General features: G+C 42.9%; 1 long non-coding RNA gene across 1 annotated transcript; it reads left to right on the top strand.

The window, feature by feature from the left end:
- Positions 1–8,162: 8,162 nt before the first annotated feature.
- LOC116939045 (uncharacterized) lies at positions 8,163–16,658 on the top strand. Its single transcript, XR_004402359.2, has 3 exons — positions 8,163–8,492; positions 9,971–10,067; positions 14,585–16,658. It is a non-coding gene; the product is annotated as an uncharacterized LOC116939045 (long non-coding RNA).
- The last annotated feature ends 3,081 nt before the right edge of the window (positions 16,659–19,739 follow it).

Genomic DNA, 19,739 nt, shown 5'->3' with positions numbered 1-19,739 from the left:
CATGTTGGAAACCATTACATAAATGTGTTGTCTTCCTTAGTATCAATGTTACAACGCGTGTAGGATTCACAATCGCTATGGAAACATTAATAAAAATGGATTTTAAGAATGCGGAACACCTACCATCTTCGACGATAAATAGTTTATTTCATTTATTTGTCACTGGTAGAATTGTGCAATGTTGGTATTATTACTCATCTTAATCAAGGACTGTACGATATCTTTTTTTATTGAAATGAAGCACAAATCACGTGACTTGCCATCCCTATCAATTTAGGCAGTAGGCTGACAAATGTACCTTTAAACAACACTTTTTCAAAACTTATCACCGCTTTTTATAGCACTTTTTCAAAACTTATCACCGCTTTTTACAGCACTCTCTTTCAAAACTTATCACCGCTTTACACATTTTTTTTTGCTTGGAGGCAATTTTTATTTGAAAATGCATATGCGATAATAGGGGTTTTCCACTTTTTTCTGGCAACAAAACTGAAACCTTTTTACAAAGATTCATGTCTGCATTAACCACAATACCTGCAGTCAAAATGCAAACAAAAAAACATACTATGATAATATATGCATTGTCCTTGAAACTGATTGGTCCACACCAATGCATATGCGGTAAAACAGTTTTAAAATGTTTAGGCTAGCTCTTTAATCCTCACGGTTGAATAATGTGCACATGTTGAAATCGTGTCAGAAACATCGCCGTCAACGTGATTAAGAGTTTTGGTGAGTGACTGTACTTGTCTCTGGTCAGATGTGAAGATCAAGACGAATGGAACAATATTGGCTTATTCACAGTGAGCTCCGTGCTGAAGATCCGACCCCAGAAGAGAGGCACAACGAGCCCGTTCCACAGCTCTATCATGACCCCTGATGGAGCCGTAGAATACATGTCCTCGATAGAGATAAGAGTAATTGTGAACAGTACGTTAGCTGTTATAATATGAACTATAAGTGATATCTTGGCCCGAGGTCGGGGATAAGGATGTAAAAACAAAAATTGTGGTTTGGCCAGGGTCAGTCCTGGGTTCAGAAAAGCTGTCCTGGTATCCCAAAGCTTGTGTCGGAGTTGTTTTTTTGCTGGTTTAAAATTATCCGACTTTAGACCTCACCAGACATGAAGGTGCCGGTGAACTGGACGTTCGCTGCTTTCTTAGGATCCAGGGTGCATGAAATGGAATGAAGTTTGAGTGAAATAATGCATCAATTAGTAGTTGTCAAGCCCTTTTGTCAATCCGCCAGGCGGTGGTGGTGCACGTTTCTAGTCCAGCACTGTGGAGGTAGCGAGGGTCGGTAGGTCACACAAATGTTGTGAAACTCCGTTCCCGTGGGCTTCGAGATACCATACCCCGCGGCTTACTAGGAGAAGGTGGTACAGCAAATGTGGACTTCACCTGTTCCGTCTGTATGAGATAGTGTGTGCTCCCTAGCACAGGTGGGTTTTCTCCGAGTGCTCTGGTTTCCTCCCACGTGAAAAAAGTCATTAATTGACTGAAAACACCTAAATATATAGGGGACTGCAGAACTTAGGAACTTGTTGGCACAAACTCAACACCTGACTCCCTTCCTGCTTGTCTGTAGTCCCTGGTGCATCTGAGTTGTTCCCTGTCTTTGAGAGTGAGCCAACATAGTGCACATTACAAGTTGAAATTATTATGCAACTGCTGGATGAGGGCCTCCCCACACCATACATGTTGTGGGGGCTATTTGATCATATTTCATTACGCAGATCAGTGTGGACTGGTTTAGGTGGGAAACATTAACAGTGGATTTTGCTGCACCACCCTCTCCTGTCCATCACATAGCATTACGACCTATCAAATGTGTATTGCTGTCAATCCATCTGACAAGATCAGGTGCATTGCCGGTGATTTGCTGAAAGGCCAGTATTAATATATGGGGCACTTTGTCTTCAATCCAACTGCTATAAACATCCCAGTAAATGAACACGTAGGCTTTTCAGACTGATATTATTCATGGTAAAGTTTTGTGGGTTACGGTCGTACAAATGTAAAAGTGTTGTACACCCACCTCCACCCAATACACCCAATTAGGTTTTTCACGTGACCAGAACGTGCCAAGTTAAGACTAAATAAAAGGATGACATCTTCACACTTCGGGGAAACGCCAGATGATGCTGGTTGTAATCACCACTGAAACGTAGTATTCAATTGTAAATGTTGTGGGTTTGCTGTCTAACACTCCGGTGTGTTCAAGTAGTAATAAATCGGCACATTCTGTTCACGTACATCCTTACTAATTGGTTGTGTGCGGGTGGAGGTGGGTGTACGTCCCTTTTACATTTAATATCACCTCAACCAAAAAATGTACCGTGAATCCCAGAAATTCTTACCAATTTTATCAACTTCGAAAGGATGATGTGCTGAGTCGATCACCAACTGGGATTTGAACTTTACATCAAGTACACTACCAAAGCAACACCTAATCGGATATACACTGCATGTAATCCTTGTCTATTGCAGATAACAATTACAAGTACATCTACATTTTGTGGATGGTGCCGTTTTTGGCACAGTGGACTTGCAATCAGATGTTACCAATTCGACCTCTCAGTTTGGCAATTGAAGCAATGACCAAAAAATTTCCCGCCGCCTCTGTCAATCCGGCAGTATAAATGAGTCGACCACAGTTGACCGGCAGGTCGCGTGTGGTGGAGTAAAGTGCGAGAACTCCCAACTCCTCCTCGAGGTCTGTCTTGCGTGCAAGAGTGGAGCCAATACCCTCTAGAGGCACTCTCTAAAAGTTCCTTCTAGTCGAGACTATTCTACCAGCAATGGCGTGAGCAAGTAAATGCAGGGTTGCACATTTACACTTTTGGGGTGCCACAGTGGTGAGATGTTAACTAACTCGCCTGGAGGAGGTCATGGGTTCTATCCCGACCCTGATGCCTGTGTATTTAGAGTTTGCATATTTTCCCCTGGTCTTGTTGATTTTTCTCCAGGTCCTCCAGTTTCCCCCTCTACATTTAGAATTGGCATGCGTTTAGAGGAAGGGCGGGGAACCTTTTTTCTGCCAAGGGCCATTTGGATATTTATATAACATCATTCGTGGGCCATACAAAATTTTCAGCTTAAAAATTATCCCGTTATTTTTGGTCAAACATTTAATTAACTCGCCCCTAATGCGATGGTTGGAACTGCTTCTCTTTGGCGAGGCGTGTGATGATGTTAGCTGTTATTGATGATGTTGCTGCTACTCGCAACTGCTTTTCGAGGTTTGCTCCTAGATTTATTGAATTTCGAGTCCCGCCTGTGGTTGCCTTGGCAGGGCCACACCAAATGATTTCGTGGGCCTCGTACGGCCCGCGAGCCAGACGTTCCCCACCCCTGGTTTAGAGCATTTGGCCGACATAAATTTCCACGTAAATAAGCCACTTCGTCGGGGCTATCATTTGTGACCAGATCGCTTCTGAAAAAACGAGCTATATAGTTCAGTGGACCTTATCTGCTAATATAAAAATGGTTAACTTTCGGTATATTTTGTAACCCGTTTCTCTGCGGCCTACTTGCAGAGCCTAACAAAAGTGCAATCCTCAAGGTGTCTCCTTCGAACCTCATCCAGGAGGGAGACACCGTCACGCTGACCTGCGTCACTGGTGGTCTCTTACCTCCTATTGAATACACCTTCTTCCGGGTGCGTGTGACATTTCATTGCTTCTTCAGGAGTCAATTCGCCTAGGTGATGAACGCACTGAGGAGGTGTGGACGATCCCAGATATAAAGCAGAATCAAAATGGTGTTTATAGTTGTCAAGCTCGTGATACTGGGTCGTCCGTGGAGACCACAGTTCGGGCAGAACATGACATAAACGTGCATTGTAAGTACTCGTGTTCAACACAAACACCCTTTGCCCATTATAAATGCATCGGTGTTTGTAGAAAGCGACCTGTGTGTCTTGTCTGCGTTTTACCCCAGATATTGAGAGACTACAAATACTGGGAATTCCCGATGGGGAAGTCAACGAAAAGGGGATAACATCACGATGACGTGCAGCGCAAGCTCATCTGGGAAAATCATCTACCATTGGAATAAGGTACAACCAAGGATTAAATCTTGACTTAAAGCTTTCGTGACTGCAGGAATTGATGTTCTTGGGTCTTTCGGTAAAGTCACATAGATAGGTTCGTAGAAAATAACAAAAAAACTACCACGCTTCCATAATGTTATGAGATTTGGGCACATTCTGGATGATTTGGTCAAAAGCCAACAGATATTACTGTCACTTATCACCTCTTTGATCTGTGATTTTCACAAATATTGCTATACTTCAGCTAATTATTGGTGGTGTGAATGTGTATCTAATTGGTTTCATTTTCAGCATACATGTTACTGTGATGCTTTTCACTTGTGAAGGATGGCAAATGGTAAGAAGATGGCCACATTCTCACTCGCCTCCACGTGTCCTTATCTGATTCTGGGTCATACACGTGTGTTGCTGGATTGGTTGAAGGCTCAATGTTTGTAGACAAAACAGCGAACATCATCGTGAAGGGTATGCACAGATCACAACTCAACCTGCCTTGTACATGTGTGCCCTCTCACCCCAAGACAACCATTCTGGTGTGTAAAATGCGATACATTTTGAAACTAGGTTTTAATGAAACACATACCAGTAAAGCATACATAGCTAACATTCTTAGGAAGTGCTTTTTTACGAGGGAAAACATCAACTAGTATTGCTCGTGTGGGAAGGGATCATGTTGATTATTGGTATTTTAGTAAAATTAAAAAGGGGGATTGAGGGAGATGGGGAGGACATCATTGTATTATTGTTAATTTTCAGATAAATTTATCGCTGCGTCTTGATTTATCTGTATTTTCCCAGGTATTGATGGAGCACAAATATTGGGAATTTCTGATAGAGAAGTCAACGAAGGAGAAAACATTTCGATGACGTGCAATGCAAGAGCATTTACAAAGATCACCTACCACTGGAGTAAGGTACAACATTACCGTCATCACTGTCAACATCATCAGGATATTGTACATATACATTTACAATCCATTGTCAATCCACTACTGAATGAGAGCCTCCCCATGCAGCGCTGGTCGTAGCAGTTGTTTTGACCATACTTCACCACGCTGGTCAGTGTTGGTTGGTGAAGGTGGGCAACATAGACATGGGAGCATTGAAGTACATTAGAATAATTGATTTTGCTGTGCTACCCTCTGCTACACAGACTGTAGCTACACAGCTGATACCTGCATGGTGGTCGCCAATATAAGAACTCTCCAACTCAACCCTACTTAGCTACCAAGATCTGATGAAATGAGAGCATTCTGGGTGATTTGGTCGAAGGCCATCAAAATATAATTGAAGTCAATATCTGTCAATATAAACCACGACCTCTATTTTTGTCTGTGATTTTCACAAATACTAATATTGCAGTAAGAGTGATTGTTCAACATAATAATGAACACCTTCCATGAATGGGAAATCAAAGAATGGCCATGCTGTGACTGTGGTCCAAACCATCAAACACATCACCGATGAATGTACCATCCATACGCATCATGGTAGTGTCACTGAGATCCATACAGCATCTACTGCCTCCTTGGATGGGTTGAAAACACGTAGCATTCAACTATAACACGTTTCAACACTGTTGATTTTTCTCATTAATTTATCATCATAATAATCATCGTAATAATTTGTTACAAGTTCATTCATATTTGTGAAAGGAGGTAATTGGATGAGTATGGGCTTAGCTTTGTCATCAAGATGGATTGAACTAGCTATTATGACTAATGCTTTGCTGTGTTTTCATTTGATCATGTCTCAATGCCATGTCTGAATTAGGGTATTCCTTGTTGTTCATGTAGTTTTGCAATTTTCACATTAGCTAGTTATATGTGATGTGAATGTGTATCCAATTATTTTCATTGTCAGCACCAATTTTACTCATAACAGATGTACTAATAAGGCTCATTTGTGATTATTTTCACTTGTGAAGGATGGCAAACGGAAAGAAGATGACCACATTCTCACTCGCCTAAACGTGACCTCATACGATTCAGGGTCATACACGTGTGTTGCTCAATTGGAGGACGGCTCGATGTCCGTGGATGAAACAGTGAAGGGTATGCACAGCTCACAACTCAACCTGCCTTTTACACGTGTAGTGAGTCACTTTCCAGACACTATTTTAGGAGGCAACGTTTATTCTACACTATATATCTTACACACTGTTCACACACGGGATAACTATTTACGGATCAGACCGGCCAACATGCTGTCGGCCCACGACGCCGGAGACAGACGAAGACAAAGACGTAGCACCTCGTGTTCCATTCCACCTGTAGACAGCCCCGATTCAGCCTCGGGGCTTCCCTTTTATGCCCCGTTGCGTGGCCTGGCTCCGCCCTCGGCCACGCCCCCTTCTGGAACCTTCCAGAAGGTCCTGGGCCATGCTCCCCGTGTCCCCTCGATCACCTTTGCCCTACATCCCTCACAGCGGGCCATCACGTGCTTCGCCAGCCGGCCGGGGTGCCTTGTCCCCACATGCCCCTCTCCGCCAGCAGCCAGTACCACGCCCCCTAGTGACCCACTGCGTGGCATTACCTGCTGTGTTGGCGGGCAAGCTGCTATACCCTGCTCTGTCGGTAGGACTCATATGCCGCTCTCTGCCAGCAGCCAGCACCATGCACCCCAGTGACCCACTGCATGGCATTACATGCTGTGCTGACTGCTACATCCACATTCCCTCATGCTACTGTACCTAGCGCTATGCGCCGTAGTGATACATTCTATGTCACTACACACGTGTGCCCTCTAACCATAAAACAACCATTCTGGTGTGAAAAATGTGAGAATTTTAAACGAGGCTTTAATGAAGCCCCCATCAGTAAAGCATACAATGCTAACATGTTCTCAAGAATGGTGTTTTTTTAATGTGGGAAAACATAAGCCAGTACTGTTAGTGTAGGAAGCGATCACAGGGATCATTGGTATTATGGGAATATTAAAAAGGGTAATTGGAAGGGAGCTGGCGAGGGAATAATTGTAAATGTGTCAGTGTTCATGAAAATATACCTGTGCGTTTTGATTGATCTGTATTCACCCAGGTATTAACGAGGTACAGATACTGGGAGTTCCTGATGGAGAGATCAACGAAGGAGAAAACATTACGATGACGTGACAATGCACGAGCGTTGAGAAAAATCACCTACCATTGGAATAAGATACAGCATCACCATCACTGCCAACATCATCAGGACATTTAACATTTACATGAGAGCCTCCCCATGCTGTGCAGGTCGTGGGGGTTATTTTGACCATACTTCACCACGCTGGTCAGTGTTCGTTGGTGAAGGTGGGCAACATAGACATGGGCAGGGGCGGAGCCAGGATTTCAGGCCGGGGTGACATTCAACAAATGTTAATATCAAGAATGATTAGAGAGTCGGGCTGTTGAACTAGACGCCATCGGTTGGCGACACACTCTGACAATGCATTTGCACGGAGTCCGCCAGACCGAGTGTCGTACACTTATACGCAGAATGTCACCCCCCTGTCACCCCCCCCTGCCTCCGCCCCTGGACATGGAAGCAAATAATTGATTTTGCTGCTCTAACATTTGCTGCACACAATATAGCCCCACAACTTATAATACCTGCATGGTGGTCGCCCATTTGATCACTATCCAGCTCCACCTTGCTGAGCTTCCAAGATCTGATGAGATCAGAGCATTATTGGTGCTTTGGTCAAAGGCCATCAGAACATCACTGATGTCAATATTTGTCAATATTGATCATCAGCTTCTTGTCATTTGTCACCTGTTTTGGTCTGTGATTTTCACAAATACTGATATTACAGTAAGAGTGATTTTTTAGCATCATGATGAACGCCTTACACGAATGGAAACTCAAAGAATGGCCATGCTGCGACTGTGGTCCAAACCATCAAACACATCACTGATGAATGTGCCATCCATACGCATCATGGTAGTGTCATGGAGATCCATACATCATCTACTGCCGCCTTGGATTGGTTGAAAAAACGTAGCATTCAACTAAAAACACGTTTCAACATTTTTGCTTTTTCCCATCCGGCAATATGAAATAAGAGCGTTATGGTTATTAATCTTAAGTGATTGATTTATCATAATAATTTTTTACAAGTTCATCAATGTTCGTGAAAGGAGATCATTGGATGAGGATGGCTTAGCTCTGTCAAGATGGACTGAATTAGCTACCATGACTAAAGCCTTGCTGTGTTTTCACTTCATCATGTCTCAATGCCACGTCTGAATTAGGGTATTCCTTGTTGCTCATGTAGTTTTGTAGTTTTCACATTGGCTAGTTATTTGTGATGGGGATGTGTATCCAATTATTTTTATTGTCAGCACACATTTTCGTGATATAATATGTACTGAGGCTCATTTGTTATTATTTTCACTTGTGAAGGATGGCAAACGGAGGACGGTTCGATGTCTGTGGCTAAAACAGTGACCATCACCGTGAAGGGTATGCACAGCTCACAACTCAACCTTGTATGTAAAAATAACTTGTTTCACACAAAACGTAGCCAACCTTGCCTTGCACATGTGTAGTGCCTTCTCTTCAGTTTCTTGCTAAGATCAGCACGGGAAGGTCTTCCCAACTCTGTCGTAATAGCGCATACCTTATCTTGCTTACGCAAAATGCAGTATATTGCCAAATATATTGCATTAGAACTCCGTTTTACAGACCACAGTTTAAAGACAGTGTAATATGTAATTGGACAGACGCGTCCATCTGTATATGATACAATGCCCATAATTACTATTTATTTGAAACCGATATCACGTGTTACCTCTGTGTGCACACATTTGTAGTTAAGCTACGCCATACTTGCTATAATACAACATTCATTTAGCAATAACGGTTCCACGAGTCACTTATTAGCATTGAATAGTAAGCATATATTCGCAATAATTGAGTATGACATCAGTGTTCATTTAACGTGTTTTAATTTAATTTGTCTTCATTTAAACAAACGAGTACCCACTGACAGATACGTATTGTTCTCTGCACAGATACGTATTCTAAGAGGAATTGTGGTGACGTCAGGAAGCCATTCCATCCCAACTCACAGCCACCACCAACCCCTACCCACTGCCCCCACCTACTCCCACCCAATGCCCCCACCCACTACCCCACCCACTGCCCAACCCACTGCCCCCACCCACCCCTACCCACTGCCCCCACCCACCCGTACCCACTTTATTTCTCGGGTTGAGGAGTGATATCTATGGGACCTTTTTTGGGGCAGTATCAAAGTACGAACAATAATAGGTTTTACCCTTTCTGGAAATAAAAACAAGGTGTTCAGATGTTCAAACACCAAATAGAAACCTTTTTGCAAGGAATCAAGTCTGCATTAACCACAGGTACTTGTGGTAAAACATGCTTATGATAGTAAATGCATTGTCTGCGAAGCTGATTGCCCTACACCAGAGAGGTCCCACAGTAATAACTGCTCAACCTGAGATAGAAATGCTCCGATACTGTATTGTATTTGTACTGTTCACATTTTGGCGTTCTCTGGTCTGACACTGGTGAAACAAGGCCATAAAGAAGGCTGTCTCAGGTGTAGGCCAATCAGTTTCAAAGGCAATGCAAAAATTATCAGAGCATGTTTTGTTTGCGTGTTCACCACAAGTGCGTGAAGTTAATGCAGACCGGATTCCTTACAAAAGGTATATTTGGTGTTAGAACATCTTAACACCTATTTTATTGCTAGAAAGGGTAAAACCTATTCTTATTTTTCATAACTTAAGTGCAGTTTAAATATTGTATATATATTTCTTTCAGGTGTAATGTTTTATTCCGTTACAATTAGAATGTATCAAGATTCAAAGATGGTTAATGCTCATCAGGTATGCTGAGGTCATATTTTATTTTTTGCCCTTCTATTGCATGCCCAAAAATATCTGTGAATGTTGTGTCTGTGGGACGTTCAGGTTCATGGCTGTTTTGGATCTATATAGCTTCAGGAGTTGTTGGTGCTATAGCAATAATCGTCAGAATTGTGGTAATCTACTGCATCCACAAAAGAGGGTGAGTATCACAATCCTGTAGCCATGCACACTTTTTATTCACGGAGTTTTATCATTGGTGACCGAGTGGTTCACACATTAGGAAAGCTGAACTGACTCCGCTGAGACTTGGGTTCGAATCCAGGCAGCGGCCTGTGATTAATCTTGGTTCTCAAGTGTAGTGAGTTGATGACCTCATGGACTGAATGTCCACAGAGAGATCTGAAAATGGTCTTCGATGCAAAACATTGAGCAAAGTTCCACTCCGCTTGCCGGAAATGCAACTACAACCCAGACCTGACCATAATTTACCAAGATCTTAGTGGAAGCACACTTCCACGCATCCCGGAATATGTGTTCGCGATCTTCCCGAACATAGAACCATCATCACCCACGTCAACATTGAAATCCCTGTGATGTTGAAAGGAATCCCACGGTGGAACCTGCCCAAAGCTGGCAGTGACTGTTAAAGGGAACCCATCAACAAAGTTATTTGAATCCCTGCGGCACCAGAATGTTATCACCGGTTTGTTGGCCTCCTTACCACTGCTGTCAAAAAACGTATACCTCAGGGCTTTCAGAAATAATGCATTGCTTGTTGGACAAAAGAGATGCAGGATCTACTCCGGAAGTACAACCAGTCGGGTAGTCCACAAATTTTAAAGCCTGGCTGGAGTCGCTAGACTCAGCCAGATGCCAGAGGTAGATTGTGTTGAAGGACTGGACTTCACACACTCTAGCTGCCATGTCTGGGCCCTTTCATGACATATTGGAGCCCCTAATTTGATGGAATATCAGACCTGAAAAGTGCAACCCGACTCTTTCGCCTCTAAACTAGAAAAACATTTTTAAAAAAATAGGAACACAGTGAAAACGGACGAAAAATATACTGGAGGTGCATAGCACGTACAGTATATTTATTTCACCTCAGCCTGAACTTTCGCACCCCTGCCCATTCAGTTAATTACATTTTACTTCGTTTGAATGAGAAATATTTTTTGTTATAAATTATAAACTCAACATATGTATTGAATGTGCATTAACTTTACATTTTCACATTGTATATGTTCTCGTGGCAACATATATTTTAGTTACATCATGGAACCTCCTTTGACAGTTCCTATTCTCATGATAAAATTAGCATTTTGCTAAGACGAGTCATACCCTCAGTCTTGCCCACTCCATAGTTGCTGACAAGTTGATGAGTCCTCATTAATCGGTGCTCCTTTGTGTTCAGTTATTTTCGCCTATTTCTTCTTGGCCTGTCATCGGCTTTGTAGCCTCGTGTTCTTCCGGCGAAGCCCTTGCTGTGGCGTCCGTGCGTGGCAAACGTGGTGTGCAGAATGAAAACAAACTGACGAACTTTACTGTGAGAGAGATGAGGGGGTCCCATTCAAAACGTCTTGAAAAAAATGTACCGCAAAGATGCGAAGGAGAAGCGTTCGCTGCTTGCTTGTTGTTCGGTGAACAACAATGGAATTTGAGCAGACGTGTCTGGCACGTTACCTCCAATTGCCCCCATGTACACACCATTATTTCTCTGAGACGTTGAGCCCTATGGGGCTGCTGAGGGCTTCAATTGTAACGTATGAAGGCTACGCTAAGATACTATATGCAATTGTAAAATACAAACTACTGGAAGTAAGAACTGAACAATAACATTCGGAAATTATAGTTTTTCTCCTTTCAAAATAACAATAACATTACGAAATATTTGCTGTTAAAGACCACATCACCCGTGCATTTTGCAGCTTTGGCCAGACACAAAACCTTCCGAGCCGGAATCTCGGTGGCTTCCCTGGATTCCCCAAAGTGCAAGTTTGCCAATTTCATTCATTATCTGGCGTGTGTAAACAATATTCTAGCAGTGGTTTTGTCCTCAGCTCTGGCAGTGCCCCGCCCCGCCGCCGCCGCCCTCGTTAAGCCCCGCCCCCGCGAAGTCACGTCTCCATCACGCACCGCCCCCCGTTAAGCCCCGCCCCCGCGAAGCCACGTCTCCATTACGCACACGCCCCCCTTTAAGCCCCGCCCCCGCAAAGCCACGTCTCCATCACGCACCGCCCCCCGTAAGCCCCGCCCCCGCGAAGCCACGTCTCCATTACGCACACGCCCCCCGTTAAGCCCCGCCTCCATTAAGGCCCACCCTCACTCCTGGGTTCACTCCCAGCTCGACCACGCCTCCCGTTTTTCCGTCCGAACGAACAATGGAATCGATAAGGGGGAGGATTCGTCAACGCACCATTCTGCGCTCGTCGATTACGTTCCAAACCACGCCGCACCCCAAACGGACAAAGGAATCGACTGGCGAATCTAGCAATGGAGCCTCACGGCTCCTAAACCAATAAAGGAATCGACAGGGGTAAATCGCCTACGCACCGTTTTGGCGCGAATCGATTCCGCTCCGTCCCCCTCCTGAGACTGAGTCATGTTGGACGATGTGAAGTTTGTGCGTCGTAAATCGTTCCATGGTTGCCTGTTATAAGCGTCGTAAAGGTCGCAAATGGGATTGTCGTAAAACGGATGTAATGTTTCCCAAAAATTTCAAAGCATTTTTATTGATTTTTTTACATTATGGGACCTCCTTTGCCAGTAACAAGATATAGTAATAGGTTTTACCCTTTTAACTGGCATAAAAAACTGACACCTTTATTCAAGGCATCATGCCTGCAATAACCACAACACAAGCAGTGAAAATGCAAACAAAAAAGACAACTCTGATAATAATAATATGCACTGTCCTTGTACGCCTTTTGGCGTCTTCTGGTCCAACACCAGTTGAGACTAGGCTCTTAGAAAAGCCGTCTCGGGTATGGACCAATCAAATTCAAGGACAGTGCCAATATTATTATCAGAGTTGTCTCTTTTGTTTGCATTTTGACTGCTTGTGTTGTGGTCATTGCAGACATGATGCCTTGAATAAAGGTGTCAGTTTTTTGTGCCAGTTAAAAGGGTAAAACCTATTACTACATTTTCATTGACATTTTCAAATACGTAAAAGCGATGTTAATTGAATACTAACGTTTTAGAAACGTTATGCGCTTAAAAAATTAACTTTAAAAAATTCGGACAAACAGTAGTATGACAATACTGCACGTTGTCTAGTACATACGCATTAAAAGAATGAAACGTTGACATTTACTTCCACAGTGCACGTGCGTCTATTGCCTACGAACGCACATCATATACGCTCTAATAATGTATGGGCTGAAGCCGTCCTCTCATTGCGCTTTGAACGAACCTATCAAGCTGAATTGGATTCCTGGCCACGGCTCGCGCCAGTGGTGAAGTTGATAGCTGAACTTGTCCTGATTGCACCCCCTTCACCAACCCACACTGACCAGCCTCCTGAAGTATGGTCAGACACACGAATATTCGTACCCGTCAACCCATACGGTTTAGCCCGTATTGTTTTGCAGGGACATTGAGAATTTCAGGTCCATACGGCGTGCAGCCGTTTCAAAACGGGCATTTAAAAATACAAAAAACGTTCTCCCTTGTGATGGGACTTTGTAGGATGAACGTTGAGATGTATTAAGGGGCACGGGGTGACCAATAAGGGCTTAATTGGTCTGTAATAAGGTTAGGGCACTGATAAGGGGTTGACAGGTATGCAACCCACACCAGCCTGGTGAAGAAGAGTCAAACACGAATTTGACCGAAAAGTGTGGGGAGGCTTTTTAATCCAGTTCTGTACACAACATTGACTATAAAGTGCATATTCTTGGTTCTTTCGGTAAAGTCACGTAGAAGGGAAACAATAAAATAATAAAAAATATAAAACAAGAATATGAATCCCTGCAGTCACGAAAGCTTTAAATCTAAATTTATAAAGTGCATACTTTAATGCGTGTGTAATATGCATCAAACAGCCGTTATAATAACTATACTGCAAGTCTGTGTAGAACATACATTTGTACGCTAATTTATTACAGAGGTCGTCACCAATAAATGACCTCTGGTCCTCATGCCAAAGCCACAATGACGGTATCAGAGGGTTTTCTCCAAAACAAAAATACCTGGAGTTAGGATCTCATCTGACGGCTTAGCCAATGTGTGTGTGTCTGACTTTTTTGAATGCACCGATCATCTGTTGCCTGGCCTCATGGCACTAACAATAATGAGGAAACGTTTCACCAAATGTACATTTAACTTTTTTCGCACAGTACGTGGCCGACCGAGCTATTCGGAGGTGCGACTTACCATAAAGTGTTGCTCATTTAACAACCCCCATAAATATAATAGGCCCAAGCGACCCACAACCAGGATTTGAATTTATTACGTTCTTACTGATAGTTGTAGCTCTTACCGTGGTACCATATAGCCGTATAATCGATATATGCACCTACAAACCCAGTAACCTGGACTTGATTCAAATGATAATTGAGCCTTTCCTGGGCCTCCTCAATGTCAATTCAGACTTAAATTAATGACACACTTCTGCGGAATGGAGAAACATTTGTATATAACACTGCCATTTGATAGTGTTAAGCCTATGCTGTAGTTGACTTGTGTTGGAAATAATTGCGTTTAATTGTACAGGCAATATATAAAACTGTCCTACTGGAGTCAAGGAGTGAGGGGAGGAAGAGAATCGTGTGCCACGTCCGGACATGGCACGGGGGATGACGCCACAGAAGTACTTCAAGTTTTTCTCTTCAGAAGACCTTTCATCGCCATTATCAGCCAAGATCAATCCGCTACTGGATGAAGGCTTCCCAAGCTGCCACCATTCCTCAGGGTATTGCGTGACCCAACGCTACATGTCAATCATTTTGTGTCTACCATGACTTGACGCTTCGTGGCATGGCTTATCTATTTACATGTCAATATTTAATACACCTGAGCTGGGGTAATACTGTTAAGTCTTGGGGAACCATTTACTGCCACAATAAACACATTAATGGCCCTCTTTTGGCAGTCACAGTGCAATGGTTGAGGTTTTTCTTTGGAGCCTCGAGATCTCAGCTCAGCTGCTCCCCAATTCTTCACTGCAGAGGAAGCATTCAAAGCTGCAGCTTTAATCTCATTACCACTACACAAATCATTTGAATGTATTTAGTAGTTGGCAGGTGAACTACTGGTATCACTTAAATAAAGCTTTGCTCCTTGACCTGAGCCTCATACTGACAGTGAAGTGAAACGCTCAAACAGAAAACAGTTACATATATTTTCACATCATGTTTGCATGTTTTGCCACAAGTATATGTGGTTAATGCAGACTTGATGATTTGCAATCGGTATCTATAACACTATCTATTTTATTGCCAGGAAGGGGAAAGGGTAAAATACTTTTTTCTATCAGCTCCAGGATCTCTACATTTGCCCTCCAAGTGCTGCCCTCTAGCTGGCAAGATACGAGCGCGTTTTGCTCGTAAATATAAGTGCTGGTATTTTTTGAATGTTGGGGTTTACGCGCATGTGTACAATGGGATGAGGCGATTGATTTTTCGATTTTTAGGTTTTATTTATTTCAGCAGGCAGGGCCCGATTAGGGGCCATCCATAAATGACGTCACGCGATTTTTCAGACTCCCCCCCCCTCAAATATGACGTCACAAAGCTCTGCCCCCCCCAAAAAATATATATATAAAACATGCTTCAAATCTCTTTAAACTATTGTCATTGTAGTGCGTATTTAATGTGGCGCTGCACTCTGATGTTGTAGGAGAACACATTTATTGAAAGAAAAAGTCTATTTTATTAAGTAGATCGTGTTGTCTCTATTTAAAGTTGCGCATTTTGATGTGACGTCATATTTCTCAAACCCCCCTCATCACACATCGTCACAAATGTCTGACCCCCCTCCTTGGTCCGTGACGTCATTTATGGACGGCCCCTTAGCTGTTAGGCTCTGTTTCGTGGACATCGTGCGATGATTCAGATGCTGTTCTATTAAACAGATCTTAGTCGCAGCCGTGGTTACATAGGTCGCAATACAAACAGCAAAGTATCGGTACTTGTTCCTGTAATATTAAAAGTATCGGCCTTTTAACGTTACAGGAACAGGGAATCAGTCGAAAACGTAAACAAAAAAAACATCACTAAGTTATTTTACGAACAAAAATCAAGGACGGGGAAAAGTATAATTTAACAAAGCAAGCACAGTCAGAAACCAGGAACTTTTAAGTGTCACCCACACAGACTCGGGTTCACACTTCCCTGTAGATTAGATTACAGCAACGTCTGATCCTGGAAGTTGAATTTCAGGAGTGAACGGAGATTTCTCACGGTCGGCAATGATTTAATTCGCAAATCTAGGCGTTCCCTTGGCATCCTCTACACCATTTCTGACCCATCTGGTCACATGTAATGGCAGTGCACAAAGCACAAAAACAAGATTGTATAATGTGAAATACAATTACAACATTATGGGAAACTGATAGCGTGACAATGATCATATCATAAGATATTGTATTGTATCGTGAACATTTGTATTTTGTGGGAACACGATTGGGCCCCGGTGTTGGTATCATTGGTGATGGTGGAGGTATTGAATATTATAGCGATACTGTATGGTGTATAGTCATACACAATACGGTACTACTGATTAATTGTAGGCACACTGCTACATGAATGATTAACCCTCAGCTGCCCCACCCCCCAACCCCCACCTCTCTCTCCTCCCAGCTCTCCCGTCGCTGGTAAATAGTGCGCACACTTAAAACATTGTCGTTTAATTGTACAAACAATTAATTTAAAACGTGATAACGCGTGCAATTTTAGTGTGAGTGGTTTATTCAGCAGTGCTTTAGTCAACGGTAAGTGTTGCATAGTGGATAGTCCTACCATGATTTTTTTTTTAACGAGTCATGACATGTCACACGTGTAAAATATTTTTTGGGATAGCCCGCACCTCCATATACCCCGCAGGGTCTTGTTTTGTTTGTAAAAAGTGGTATACCCCGCGGGTTATATGCGGGAAAATACGGTAATCGTACTGCATTAATTGGACACCCACCCCATTGCTGTTGAGCCAGCACACCGCCCCACCAGAAATATGGGCCATTTCTGGTGGGGCGTTGGTGATGTCTCACTGTAATATGGAACGTGATTAGCTAGCAGGATAAATTGGATTCCACTTGTTATTTAGGCTACTTTCAATCAGTTTCAAATCAGTTTCAAAGACAATGCATATATTATCAGAGTATGTTTTTTTTGTTTGCATTCTCACCACAAGCATTGAGGTTAATGCACACACGATTCCTTGTGAAAAGGTTTCAGTTGGGTGTTTTAATATCTTAACACAGCTGTTTTGTTGCCAGAAAAAAAGGGAAAAACCGCTTCTCATGTTTTGAATGTGGCTTTGGGTCACGAGGCTGGCTATCTAATTACCTTCTACAAGTGATGTCGCAGAGTCTTTAATGTACAGTATACTTTTGAGAATATATTAATCAGGCTTTATGCCCCACAACATTACTGGTGAATGTCAATCAGGGGCGGAGCCACAGGGGGGGGGCTGGGGGGGGCTGGGGGGGGGGGCTCAGCTCCCCCTGAAATTTTGGGAAAGTCGGTAATCGGGATAACCGGATATGCGGCTGCTGCAAAATGCTGCATGCTGCCACCTTGTGCTGCCCTGCAGGCTGCCACCTTGTGCTGCCCTGCAGGCTGCCACCTCGTGTGCTGCCCTGCAGGCTGCTACCTCGTGCTGCCCTGCAGGCTGCCACCTTGTGTACTGCCCTGCAGGCTGCTACCTTGTGCTGCCACCTTGTGCTGCCCTGCAGGCTGCCACCTTGTGTACTGCCCTGCAGGCTGCCACCTTGTGTGCTGCCCTGCAGGCTGCCACCTTGTGTACTGCCCTGCAGGCTGTCACCTTGTACTGCCCTGCAGGCTGCCACCTTGTGTGCTGCCCTGCAGGCTGCCACCTCGTGCTGTCCTGCAGGCTGCCACCTTGTGCTGCCACCTTGGTTGTTGTTGTTGGCTTGCACCACATTGATTTTTGCACAGCGTTTTATTACGTTTTTTGTGTGTGGAATATTTGCTGGTTTATTCCAGAATGTTTCTGTTACGCGTTGTCGCTTTAAGATGTTCTGTGTTCAAATTTTGTTTGTTGCGGTTGCACCCGACTTAAGAGCCGCATGGCTCACAGGGCTATACCTAATAAATGAAACTTGAAAAAGATGCTCGAGCGGCAGCCTTTAGAACTTATCGAACTTATTAGCCACATCAGCGGCTCCGACCTATTAATGAACTCCGCGTTCAAATCTAATAAAATTTGTTTCATACATTTGTGGCGCCCATTGGAAAACATAAACACTGGATTCTCAGAATATTGAAGTCAGCCCCCACCAAAGTCAAAATCCTGGCTCCGCCACCTGATGTCAATATCATTTTTACCGTAACCTGTCGTTGCATAACAAATGTGTATTCAATACCTCCCATTTTAAATTCACTGCTGGATGACGGTCTAATGCTGTGTTCTTTGACCATAAACGACTCCACCACCCATTCAGTGTGTGCACTTTAACAATAATGGTGCACATTTATCTGGGATTGTGATTGGTGTTTAATTGTTTGTTAGATGTTATGAAACCAACTGCATGTTTTGAATTACAGATTTTCTTGGATAAAGCTTAGTCAACAAAACAATACTCATTTCCTGTATTAATAAATAATACCTGAGATACTATCTAAGCAAGTGTCCCTACATGGATTTAAAATAAATGTGTAGTGATGTGTTTTTAATTGTTTAATGCTAAACTTTTTTTACAAACTTGCACTGTGGTGATTGATGCGGTATGTATCGGCTTAATATATACAGTATAACAATTAAATTTTAGAATGACAACATTCATCTGAAATTGCCTGTAAATGCAAAATATATTGACATGTATGTTGGAAATTATGTCCTTAATTTTAAGTATTTGCATACCCAGTTGTGTTTTTTTATATTAAAGCAAAAATTAATTTGCCTTGATGTTCCACACTTCAATGGATTTCGTAAAGCAGTCACTCTTTTCTAAAGCTCTTTGTGACTGACATAAATAAATAAAAATATTTAAACATTAATATAAATGTCAACTAGACCTCTTTGGGGTAACTGGTGTCATTTCTGTGCTCACGTGAGAGAAATTGCCGATTTAAGTTGGAAATAGAGCATACATCATAAGATTCCAGCTCCTGATAAGAGTGAACAAAGGGATGAACTTTATAAGTCTGTAATTAGAGGCTTCAAATTTTGAGCATCACTTCTTGAGTCTGGGTTCGGTCACGGGATGTGTTTCCAAAAAAGCAACAAATATTGTTTTTCATTATTACCCTTTATTTAAAGGCGTTAATGGACACCTCCATATTAATGGAGACCATTAACAAGAGATGATACCACAGATCAGACCTTCCCAGTCATTCACAGATGTATAAAAATAAACAAAGTTAGATGAAAGATCACCTTTCAATAAGCAAAAATATCTTACAGAAGGGGCATCTGTAGATGTTGACGGAGGCAGTGGAAGGAGAGTTTTTCCAGTCAGCCATGTCTGTAATTGTGAATGTGATTAAGAATTTTAGCATACAAGGCCCTCCTCATAGTTGTGAGTGTGCCACGAAGACAGAGCTATGGGAGGAATATGGCAAGGGTGAATCGAGAGCTAGAGAGCCTCTATAATCACCTTTTGTGAGAGTAAATTGAGCCACATAGCACTTTATTCAGGATGCATGAAAAGCAATAAAATGTTCTTTCGCCAGTGATTAACTCGTGA

Source organism: Petromyzon marinus, chromosome 5 (genome assembly GCF_048934315.1).
Source record: "Petromyzon marinus isolate PM22_M1 ecotype Great Lakes invasive population chromosome 5, UKy_Petmar_22M1.pri1.0, whole genome shotgun sequence".
In the NCBI taxonomy this organism is placed as follows: Eukaryota; Metazoa; Chordata; class Hyperoartia; order Petromyzontiformes; family Petromyzontidae; genus Petromyzon; species Petromyzon marinus.
This window is presented reverse-complemented; position numbering and strand designations above follow the sequence as displayed.